The sequence below is a fragment of the Chelonoidis abingdonii genome, chromosome 7 (assembly GCF_003597395.2).
Source record: "Chelonoidis abingdonii isolate Lonesome George chromosome 7, CheloAbing_2.0, whole genome shotgun sequence".
In the NCBI taxonomy this organism is placed as follows: Eukaryota; Metazoa; Chordata; order Testudines; family Testudinidae; genus Chelonoidis; species Chelonoidis abingdonii.
In genome coordinates this window covers 100,883,517-100,896,096 of record NC_133775.1, presented here as the reverse complement: position 1 = coordinate 100,896,096, position 12,580 = coordinate 100,883,517, and the positions used below count along the sequence as shown (strand labels likewise).

General features: G+C 39.0%; 1 protein-coding gene across 3 annotated transcripts in view; it reads left to right on the top strand.

Annotated features, from left to right (window-relative positions):
* TRPC7 (transient receptor potential cation channel subfamily C member 7) overlaps positions 1-12,580 on the top strand; it is a 113,067-nt gene that overhangs the window by 22,632 nt on the left and 77,855 nt on the right. The gene's annotated exons all lie outside the window — the stretch shown is intronic.

Sequence of the window (12,580 nt, the reverse complement as noted above, 5' to 3'; positions counted from 1 at the left end):
TATTCCAATTTAAAAAATATTGTCAAGAAATATAATTTCTGTTCTAAATGTGAGTATTTCACTACTCACATGGAATCAGAGCGTGGCATTATTTATACACTGTGTTGCAGAGTGTCAGCACACATTCGTGCAGTTTATGCACTAAACAATGGTAGGTGTTAGATAAACATAATGAAACAAATACATTAAAAGCATGTTCTGAGAGTCACAGTGACAGATAACATAGTGCACAACAATGCACTGAGGGGATATTTTTGCCTCAGGTACAATGGAAATCTTCTGTTCTCTTCAAGTGTCAAGGGATCCCTAGGTCCCATCATCATGGCAAAATCATTTAGCTTTCTGATAAGCCATGCTGGCCAATGCAAGCTAGTGTGAGGAGGGAAAAACATGCTTTTTTTTTTTTTAGGAATGGTTTTGTTATCTGAATCTCTGTTCATGATCAGAACTTAAAATGGGCATTTTCCCAGGGCAGAGGAGAACCCAGTGTGCACAAAGAACACAGAGGGATCCTAATTTAGGTTTAGAAGCCTCCCATCAGAAAGTGACACAAAATTAAAAGTTATCTACTTGAGAAACATCGAAGGCTGAGCTGACCCTGCTGACATTTGTACCTGTCGTTCTACGGAACCCGAAGCTTTGGTTACTAAGTCTAGCCCCGTTCTTAGTAGTTTAAAAAAAAATTAAATGGCCAAATGATTGTGGTTTTCTTTCCTGCTTTCACTGTTAGTTCTTAACTCTCCACTCTATCCACTGTGATGCTTCCGACAATCCATTAAGTCAATGGAACAAGGTTGAGTCTAGCTTATTCAGCAATAATCAACAAATTAAAAAGTGGGTATGATTATATGATTGGGTAGATATTAAGTGCAAATACATCAGACTCAACATTCAGATTTACACATGCCATGTTATGTGTGAATAATTGAGATGCAGTGCAACTATTAAAATTCACTCTCATTGCCAGGTTTGTAGAGAACGCTGTGAAAGTGCAGTTTCAAAACTCAGTTAAATTTTAATGGGGCCACTAGCAATGCCATAGAGAAGCCTTAAAACCTTATGGGCATGTCTTCTGCAAATTATCTTGTCTTTTAATTCTTGTGGCACAGAAAAGAAAAAGCTAAATGTTAATTAAACTAAAACTATGTTCAAAAATATCAAGCAGCAGAGAATCCTGTGGCACCTTATAGACTAACAGACGTTTTGGAGCGTGAGCTTTTGTGGGTGAATACCCACTTCGTCAGACGTAGACCCACTGCGTCTGACGAAGTGGGTATTCACCCACGAAAGCTCACGCTCCAAAATGTCTGTTAGTCTATAAGGTGCCACAGGATTCTCTGCTGCTGTTACAGATCCAGACTAACACGGCTACCCCTCTGATACTTGACAAAAATATTAAGATTCTCAGTTATATACATAAAATAAAAGATTTTAAAGACTGAAATGTCATAGGCTGAGTGCAGGTGCAATGGATGCCTTGGTTTCTCAGTGGTCTAACATGCTATGTATGTACCGTATATACTGTAGTATGTAAGCAGGAAGTGAATACCAAGGAAGTACACTTGCAGCTTTAATTTGTTTGCTTAGTGAGGTTAAAAAGCACTAATCAAAATAATGTCACGTGATTTAGTACATCCTTTTTCTGCCATTAAATGGGAAAGTTGCTTAATGTTTCTCTAAAAGGGCCTTGGCAGGGCACTGGACCCAGCTTAAAGGGTAATGACTACGCAGTTTAGGTCCAGAATTTAGATATTGTTTAAAAAAAGAAGAAAAGCTTTATAAAATAGGCTGCTAATAGACACATGACTAGAAAAGTGATTTTTAAAAAAATGAGCAAAACCCTTTTTTAAAATGAGGAATAAAATGCAGAGAGCCGAAGCCACACATTAGGATCTGGATCTTGAATACCATTGTGGGGTGTTTGAATCTGAGTGTTGCTTCAACCCTACATTTAAATTAAAGATTTACTTGTATGTGCACAATGTAGACACTGCAGTACTGTTTTAGTGCATGGGAACCTCAGTAATGTTCATTGTCCGAGTGAAGTGCAGTTAATAAACAGTAAAAATGTTGAAAAATAAATTAAATATTTAAAAATGCTTTCAGACAACATGGTATTTATATCAAAAGTAGGGAAATTAGTGTTTGTCTTTTAATAGCCTCAAGAATTTTGGGTACCAAAGTTATGGGACTGGATACTGGAATTACTGGGTGAAACTATGATCTCTGTTATGCAAGTTGTGACACTAGATGACCATAATGGCCTAAAAATCTATGACTCTATATGCTAGGTCTCTGAAATGGGCCTTAAATCTCATTTGAAATGCCCCAGGGATGAATCTGATCCATTGTGTTTGAAGAAGTCATTAGTGAAAATTAGTGCCAGGAAATTGTGCGAAATATAAAGAATGTGGCTTTATTTCTTTAACATGGTAAAAAAATATTGAGTTCTCTAAAATAATATGCAGCACTTATAGAGCACACTTTACAAAGAGGGTTAAATATCATTATCCTCATTTTACAGGTGGGAAAAATGAGGCACAGAGAGATTAAGTTGCCTTGTTCAAGGCCATAAAGTGAGTCAGGAGTAGGACCAGGAATAGAATCTTTGTTTTCTGACTCCCAACTTTGTACCCTATTAAGTGGGCCACATTGCCTCTCGATACAGGATATACTGCAAATGAAAGGTTAAAATATGCAAGACTTGCACATACGTAGTGTATGAGGAAGAGAAAATTCACCCAAAGGATTCAAACGCTGCTTTGCTGGGGGAATCCCTGTCTGCATTATACTGTATGTGCAGTGGTCAAAGTAGATTGAACCAAGATGGGAGCTCTCACTCAGATCAAAGAGGAATGGGAGAGGTTTTAACAGAAGAGTGGAAACTATGGTTCTTACCCAACTCAAGCAGCATATAGTCACCCACATTGTCTGTCTTGTATGTGGGAGAAGGAGGAAAGGAAGGGGCTGTGGCAGGTACATGATGTAGGTTCAGATAGGTCAAGGTGACACTGTGTGTGTGGGTGTGTGTATATATAACAATTCCCTTTGTGTTTGTCAATGGATAGCTTGTAGACATGACAGAATTTTTTTGTATATTTTGTATTTTTTGTATATTTTTTTGTATATTTTGAAAATTGTATATTTTCAGAGAAACATCACTAATGAAATGTTATGATTCTGAAATGCCACTGTGGTGCTTCATGGGAGTTTTTAGTTTGGGTGCCTCATGCTCCCATTTTCCTCTAATAGGACATCCTCCTTGGTTGGACTACATCTCCTGTGATGCATTACAGTCTACCCCCTTGGTAAGGGGAGGTGAGGCACCAGGGCAGTTGTATGGCTGTGATGGATCTGAGGAGATGAAGTCCAGTTGGGGAGCTTAGTCCATGGAGAAATAGGAGGGCATAAAACGCAGTTTTGATGGAATATTTCTGACCAGCCCTACTATTCATGTCATAGGGAGCCTCATTAAGCTCTCCAACGATGCTAGGCCCAGTCTCTTCATGGTGCAGTTGAAGCTATTAATAGGTTAACATTTGCCAACCATTCCCATTGGCTTACCATGGATACATTTAGAAATAAACTGATATTCTCAGTTACCACTGTGTGCTAGTTGCTCGCAAATGTTGATTTGTTGGTGTAAACCACTATATTTTTGTTCCTGGTTGGTAGAATTACTTTGGGAAGTCCAGACCTTCCATATTCAATGCACAAATGGCTCATTGAGACCCTGAAAAAAACCAAACCTTTGACACACAAACCCAGATACGAGGTTTTTAAAGGTTTAACCAAATATGGGGGTATTTGGGTCCCCGCTGAATTCTAATACACAGTGCACTCCGTCTGCTGTTCTCTGGCATCCTTTGTATGAAAACCACTGCATACATATAGACTGCATTATCAGCTTTGTCTTCTTGCTACTGCAGTGTATGAGTTGTCTACTGATTCTTCCTCTTATTTTTCAAAAAGATTCTCCTGCAGAAAGTATTTCTCCTCTGTTATTGCGATATTCCACACCACACAGAATGAGCAGTTTCCATGCTTTCTGCTGCTCCATTTGCTCCATGTTGTTCAAAGACTCTGGATGGGAACAGAGACACATTTTTAAAATGTCAAATACTTGTATTAGAACAGCTTGTTTATTATAGCATGCTCATCAGGGGATGAAAAAGTGACGATATGGATCATCAGAGAAGATGCTGGAGGCATCTGTTACAAAGCCTAAAAACATGCCATGATGCACAACTGGGCAGTAAAATGTTAAAATGAACACTGACCTTTTTTAGAAATATGTCCAATGAATTATAAACAAACACCTGAAATTCCTAATGTCACTGATTTGTTGTCACTTAGGAAGGGGGGCAGAAAGACCCCCAAGACAACATGATGTGCTAGTCTGAAAACTAGCAGGCAAAAATAAATGCATAATTTTGAATCTGAATTAGCAGGAGTCATACACTAAGTCTGTCATCTGGAAATAAAAGAAATACACGCAAATTTATTCAGAAATAGTGACAACTCTGCAAACAGATGACAGAAACCTACAGCAGACACTGTGAGGGGGGTTGTCATTCTTGAGGGTCACAGGGCTAATTCCCAGCATGTTGATTTGTCTCCAATATGATTTATTTTGAATACATTAAAGCATGATTATACTGTGAGTAATGGCGGTTGCCCCTTTACTGAATTGCTTCCCTTGTGCACTCTCTCTCCCACATACCCAATGGTTTCCTTCTTTCCTAAGCATATGGCAAGCCATAGACAATATAAATAACCAGAAGGAAATTCAATTTGGCCAGTATGTACGAACTAGCATATTTCATTGAGAGACTGCTTGGTAAATATTTATAAGTACTTTGAGTATTTGAAATGATGGTTTCTTTGAAAGATGGCCCTGAAATCTAGGGCATAATCCTACCTTTTTGCTTTCTCTCTCTACATGTTTGTTTTTCACTTCTGGGATTTTCTGTTCATTGTTACAGAATTCGGTCTTTGTTTTACCTTTCTTAGTTGATTCTGCTGACTGTGGAATATTACAACCAGTCTGTGGATGCTGTACTCTTCCAATTTCAATTAACTTTTAGTAGGCAGATACATATGTTACCAGTAACAGCATGAAATATGAAAATTTTTGCAGAATACCACTATAATGTAGCCTAAAATCCCTGCTATTTTTTCTAGAAGAATCTATACTTTCATTTAGTTCTGAAATAAACATACAGTTTATGCAGCCAAAAGTAAATACATTTGTGAAATTTGCTTGTCATGGTGACTTAGTGGATATAGTGGAGGGTTAATAGAGCAATTCACTGTATGCACAGAAATAATCTTGGAATTATTTGTGGTTATTATAAGTAGTAATAGGCTATGGTGCTTTCCTGGCTCATTAATTATTCTGAAGCAGTTAATAAGAATTTAGTTAAATGTCCTAAATGATGGCATGTTGAATGGTGTGTTGCTCATGAGAACACACTTTGCTTATGTATTTGTATGCCATTTTCTAAACTGTAGGCCTAAGCATGATTTCTAACCCTGTCCTTGGATAAACAGAATCTATATAACAAAATTATAGAGAAGAGTTGTAAATACAGCTTAATTTACATACACCGTCTGTGCACAAAACAAGCTGCAGAAAAGGAGAATGGGAAACCAAGGTGATTAGGGCAATAAATAGTTAGACCAGGTGTAAAAACTCACCAACACAGCTTGAATCTGGGATAGCAAATACTTTCAGTACTTCCAAAAGATCTATTGGCCAAGAGTCACTTGCAGCAATTATTGTTTGGTGACTAATCTCCAACAACAAATAAGGTTGAGAAAATGTAAGCTGTCTGTTGACAGAACTAGAGGCAAAACTCATCACAGAATGTAGATATCCTGCATTTCTGGAGTCAGTATAGTTCCATTAGATACTGGTTTAACCCAGTTCCCGATTCAGGAAAGAAGATTGACTCATCAAAGCCTTTAGGTATATGCTTAAGTCCCATTGAAATCAGTAGGACTTAAGCTCTTACTTAAGTGCTTTCCTGCACTGGGGCCTGAGAGCTATTCAGAATTCAGAGAGTAATTTCAGAAGAGTTTTTTGTATTGTAAACGAGGGTCCTCATTCCTGCAAGTTGCTGAGGGTTCCCATGCTGTGCTGAGCACCTGTGACTTCCATGGAAGCCTGTGGGAAATGGAGGGTGCTCAGCTCCTCACAGGGTGGCTCATAACATTGCAGGATGAAGGATAAGTTTCCTAACCTGCAGTCCGAGATATTACTGGAAAAATGTTAACAGCTGACAAGTAAACATTCCTGAGAGGAAGCATCACCTTTAAAAACTGTTTCCTATGCTGGCCCTTCACTTGGTTTTTAAAATGAAGTTTGTGATGGAGAAGAAAGAGAGAGGCATTTAATTTACTAAATAGGATGGCTTGGCTGCTCTTGCGTTACACTGTTTTGTTTTGTTTTTTAACTTTAACTGTGACTGCATCCCCTGGAACTGAACAGCTCCTTTCTGAGGAAGCTTCAGTGGTTTTGAACAGATGTAGAGACATGACAGAGTTCATTTAGTACATAATCAACACATAATAAGAGGGTACTTAGCAAAATAGCAGTGAATGGCAAGTGCCATCAGCCTTTTCAAAACAGGAAAATTAGATATTTTTATCTCCACATGCACAACAGGGTCAGGAGAAGCAGGAAAAGACTAATTAGAAGACTTTTATTAGGTTCTAGGGTTTTAAAAAAATGTTGCTGTAAGATTCTAAAAAATAGATCTTTCATTATGCATGGTACCTGTCTATGGAAGATAATATGCTTCTCTATAGGGGTTATATGAGGTTTTATACTTTTAAGGATGTGCGTATTTCCCTGAAGCCCAATTCTGCAGAGCTCTCAACTTCTGTCTTCACCAAGAGTTAGTGCATTCAGTTCCTTGCAGGATTAAACCTCAGGTATTCTGTGAGTAATATGTTTGTACTGGTAAATACTTCCATCCATTTTACCAGCCTCATAGCCCTAAAATGCCTACAATATTCTATTTCTAGGGAGCATTTATGGGTGAAAGGCTCAGACTATTGCCATCAGCAAGACACATAATGTATCCAGCACAACGAAGTTGCTGGTATAGCTGAACAGGGTTAGCCTGCTTTGCTCCCCTCCTGGCTGACTCTAATCCCTGACTCCAATGATGCATTACTGTTCTGGAGCTCAAGCTAAAAATGTCACCCCTGGCTAAGTGCACCTAAGATCACCCGATCCAAACTTCAGCAAGTAAGCATACACAACTGAGTCAAAATGGAAAGTGGAACCATTATGAAAAGTCCTCTCTGCTTCCCTTTCACATTTCTTCTTTGATCACTGGCTCCACATGCCATTTACTGTTGCTCTAAGCCTGAGTCCTCCAGTCCCTTGAGAAGCATAGTGCTATCTCCCGTGCTTCTGCAGACTGCAACTGTCTCAAACTGCTCCACAAGCCACTTTGTTCTGTCTGGCTATGTGGTACAGCAGATATTAGACATTCCCAGATACATGGGAAACATGCAGTTTATACAGTATTGACATGTACGGAGAGCATAAACTTGTATCCAGGCTAACAGTACAGTCAATATACCCCCTGCACTGCTTACCACTTTTCTATCTCCTCACCCTTAAGATTGCCTCTGGTTCAGTATTCTGCGTACTGATACAAATACAGTGAGTGAGTATCTCTAAAGCAATTGACCGCAAACCCTGATTAGATCCTGATGGAAACAAGCAGTTTGGATTGCCCTGTGTTATAGTCCTCTGTGCTTATTAAAGGAACACGGATTATGGATAGCCAACAGAGTTATGCAAAAAGGCTTTGAACAAGGGCCTCTCCACATTTCATGCTGCAGCTTAAATACAACCAATAGCTCATTCTGCCGTCTAGATACCCCTTTTCATTTTGAAGGTTGCTCTCAGTCGATTGCCATAAAGAAACTTAACAGGGTATGCTTGTAATTGTGCTCTATTTGGACAATTCCCAACCCTCAAACTCTAAATTAATACCTGTTGAAAGCTATCCTTATGGCACTAGGTTGCTGTCCTGCCTTCATGATTGCTGGTTGGCAAGAGGGTTGGTTGTCTGGGGGTTTTGTCTTACACAGTCTCTTTAGCTTTCAATGCTTCTTTCTGCTTAAAGGGCAAAATAGCTTTGAACATAAAATTCATCCATGCTGTCTCCAGGAATGTGCCATAGTCATTCAGCAGAGCACAAAACATTTCTACGAGGCTACATGGCTACTGAGTTTGCCTGCAGGAGCAAAGTCACACAAGTTAGATTACTTGCCTCTTTAGAGAGATCTGTGTAGTATGTGTTCTCGCCTTAGACATCTGAAAAGGAAAAGGTACTTTGAGCTGACACACATTCTAGCTGGTCAGATGACTTGGAAATGGTGATGAAAATTGCTTAAAATGAACCTTCTAAGAGTGATGTTTGAGAACCTTGCAATAAGTTTATAAATAGAGAACTTCATGAAAGCTTTGCAAAGTTCTCACTCTCTTTCTTTTTAAGTGCCAGGCTAAATAAATGTCTGCATGACCCGGAGCAGTTCGGCATTTCATTCCTAACTCACTTCTATTTTCATATCTTCCTATTTTAACAATTTCTGCAATTCATTGTAGGATCAGACTTATGTTTAGAAACCTACTTTTTGTGTGACTTACAAGTTTCCTAATGCTTGAAATCTTTCTTGTTGTAACAAAGACTAAAGCATGGGACTAAATTCTGAAGAGACCGAGGAAGATAATTCTGCTTAGATCTCAGTGGGATCAGGAAACCTCCCATAAAGAACAGCCTGTCTTCAATTCTGATCTCAGCATATATCCTACTTCTTTTTTTGACAAAATCCTGGATACGATTCCTGTCATAGGTGCTGGTTTCATGGGTGCTCTGGGTCTCAAGCACGGACTGAAAAAAAATAGGGTGCTCAGCATCCACGGGGCCAGATAAATTTTTTGTGGTCCCCAGCACTCAGACTATGGCCTTGCCCCTTGCTCCACCCCAAGATCCTGCCCCTGCTTGGTCTCTTCCCCCTCCCCCTAAGACCCTGTCTGCCACTCCACCCTGAAGCCCCACCCCCACTCAACCTCTTCCCTCTGAGACTCCACCCACCACTTGCACATTGGGAGGGGATGGAGAGGATCATCCATCAGCAAAAACAAGTCAGTGTCTCTGATTTCTGTTCATGTTCATTCCCCATTAAAGTGGATATAATAACATCTAGTTCACAGGTTGATGCACTATTTAAATAATGTTTGTACAGTGCTTTGAGATCTTAGGCTCAGAGATGTTATGGCACTGCAACATGTTGTTATGTTTGAATGTTAGATACAATAATTTAGAAAATACAGGAATACACCACCAAGCAACTCTTATCATTTCATCAAAGACAGGTTTAACTATCTTAGTTTTAGGTTGATTGCTTAATTAGGTGAGCAACTGAATTGAATTAATTCATCAAAACTAATTTGAAAAGATCTCTCGAGGCTGTAAGAGCTTGTGTCTATTATTTGTATTTGCTGCTTTGGGTCTATGCATGATTTTGTTATTGTGTTAGCAGCAGCCTTAATCTTGTTTGATTTTAATTGCATTTGGTCAGTTTCAATAGTGGTTGTTTCTTTTTTCTTTTTTCCTTCTCCCACCGTGTGTAAATCAATCACTGCTTGATTTAGAATAAGGGCTTTCAGTGAAATGATTCTTACCAAGTTAACTGCATTTCACCACAAGCACAGCCTCACAAGCACAGTCTAAATCTGACTGTGAGGTGAAATTGCTTCATAGGAACTCATGTTGAGTTTCTGGAACCATGTTTCCTGGAGTAGTATTTTAACAAACACATTAGAACGTAAGAATGGCCATACTGGATCACATCAAAGGTCCTTCTAGCCCACTATCCTGTCTTCTGACAGTGGCCAATACCAGGTGCCCCAGAGGAAATGAACAGAACAGACCTTCATCAAGTGATCCATCCCCTGTCACCCATTCCCAGCTTCTGGCAAACAGAGGCTCCAGACACCATGTCTGCACATCCTGGCTAATAGCCATTGATGGACCTATGCTCCATTAATTTATCTAGTTCTCTTCTGAACCCTGTGATAGTCTTGGCTTTCACAACATCCTCTTGCAAGGAGTTCCACAGGTTGATTGTGCATTGTGAAAAAATACTTCCTTTTGTTTGTTTTAAACTTGCTGCCTATTAATTTCATTTGGTGGCCCCTAGTTCTTATGTTATGAGAAGGAGTTAATAACACTTCCTTATTTACTTTCTTCACACCAGTCATGATTTTATATCATATCCTCCCTTTGTCGTCTCTTTCCCTTACTGAAAAGTCCCAGTCTTATTAATCTCTCCTCATACAGAAGCTGTTCCGTAGCCTTAATCATTTTTGTTGCCCTTTTCTGAACCTTATCCCAGTCCAATATATCTTTTTTGAGATGGAGTGACCACATCTGCATGTAGTATTCAAGATGTGGGCATATCATGGATTTATACAGAGGCAATGTGATATTTTCTGTCTTATCTATCCCTTTCTTAATGATTCCCAACATTCTGTTCACTTTTTGAACTGCCGCTGCACACTGAATGGATGTTTTCAGAGAACTATCCACAATGACTCCAAGATCTCTTCCTTCAGTTGTAACAGCTAATTTAGACCCCATAATTTTTATATGTATAGTTGGGATTATGTTTTCCAATGTACCTTGCTTTGCATTTATCAACATTGAATTTCATCTGCCATTTTGTTGCCCAGTCACCCAGTTTTATGAGATCCCGTTGTTGCTCTTTGCAGTCTGATTTGGACTTAACTATCTTGAGTAGTTTTGTATCATCTGCAAATTTTGCCACCTCATTATTTACCCCTTTTCCCAGATCATTTATGAATATATTGAATAGAACTGGTCCCAGTACAGACCCCTGGGGGACACCACTATTTACCTCTCTCCAGTCTTACAATTGACCATTTATTCCTACCTTTTGTTCCCTGTCTTTTAACCAGTTACCGATCCATGAGAGAACCTTCGCTCTTATCCCATGACAGCTTACTTTGCTTAAAAGCTTTTGATGAGGGATCTTGTCAAACACTTTCTGAAAATCTAAGTACACTATATCCACTGGATCCCCCTTGTCCACATGCTTTTTATGCCCCCCTGAAAGAATTCTTGTAGATTGGTGAGGCATCATTTCCCTTTACAAAAAACATGTTGACTCTTCCCCAACAAATTATCTTCATCTGTGTGTCTGACAATTTTGTTAATTACTATAGTTTCAACCAGTTTACCCAGTACTGAAGTCAGGCTTACTGGTCTTTAATGGCCAGGATCACCTCTGGAGCCCTTTTTAAAAATTGGTGTCACATTAGCTATCCTCCAGTCATTTGGGACTGAAGCTATTTCATTGAAAGGTTACAAACCACAGTTAGTAGTCCTGCAATTTCACATTTGAGTTCCTTCAGAACTCTTGAGGGACTATCATCTGGTCCTGGTGTCTTATTACTGTTTAGTTTATCAATTTGTTCCAAAATCTCCTCTAATGACACCTCAATCTGGGACAATTCCTCAGCTTTGTCAGTTGAAAAGAATGGCTCAGGTTTGGGAATATCCCTCACATCCTCAGAAGTGAAGACAGATGCAAAGAATTCATTTAGTTTCTCCACAATGGCCTTATCGTCCTTGAGTTCTCCTTTAACATCTTAATTGTCCAGTGGCCCCACTGGCTGGTTAGCAGGCTTCCTGCTTCTGATGTACTTGCTTAATTGTTTTTGCTATTACGTTTTGAGTCTTTAGCTAACCGTTTTTCAAATTCTTCTTTGGCCTTCCTAATTATATTTTACACTTTATTTGCCAGAGTTTATGCTCCTTTCTATTTTCCTCTAGGATTTGACTTCCACTTTTTAAAGGGTGCCTTTTTCCCTCTCACTGCTTCTTGTACTTTGTTTAGCCATGGTGGCACTTTTTGGTTCTCTGTTTTTTAATTTGGGGATATACATATACATATAGCATTGAAGGCTGTCTTGGGACTGATTATATTTTAGTACCCAGAAATCTGGTTGAAATGGAATTAAGAATCTCCTCTGTACTTTGTGGAGAAATAACTTAAGAAATTTAATTAAAGAACACAAAAGAGGTGGCAGTTTTTGTTGTAGCTCAACTGAATTACATCGAATTCACTGAAGACATTTGTGTCTTAACACATTTTGGTATGAGTATTTGTAAATAAATCACATGGACTGGAACTCCCTAAGACCAGTTTTGCAAACAGATCTATCAGTTTAATAAAATATTTTCAAACAGCATTTACTTTTAATCAGTTTAGAAATTGTACAAATAGTGGAGCCATGGGAGAAACACTTTTTGCTCTCCTGCGGATCTGACGTGGACTAGAGGGAAGGAAACACATTATATGTGGAATTTACCAAAGCAAAGTATTGTTTGTGTTAGATTAAAACCAAGGGTGAAAATCAAAACTCCCCTTCAGGACAGTTATCATAGCATGATCGAATATCAGGGTTGGAAGGGCTCTCAGGAGGTCATCTAGTCCAACCCCAAAAATGAACTGCAGAAGCCATTTG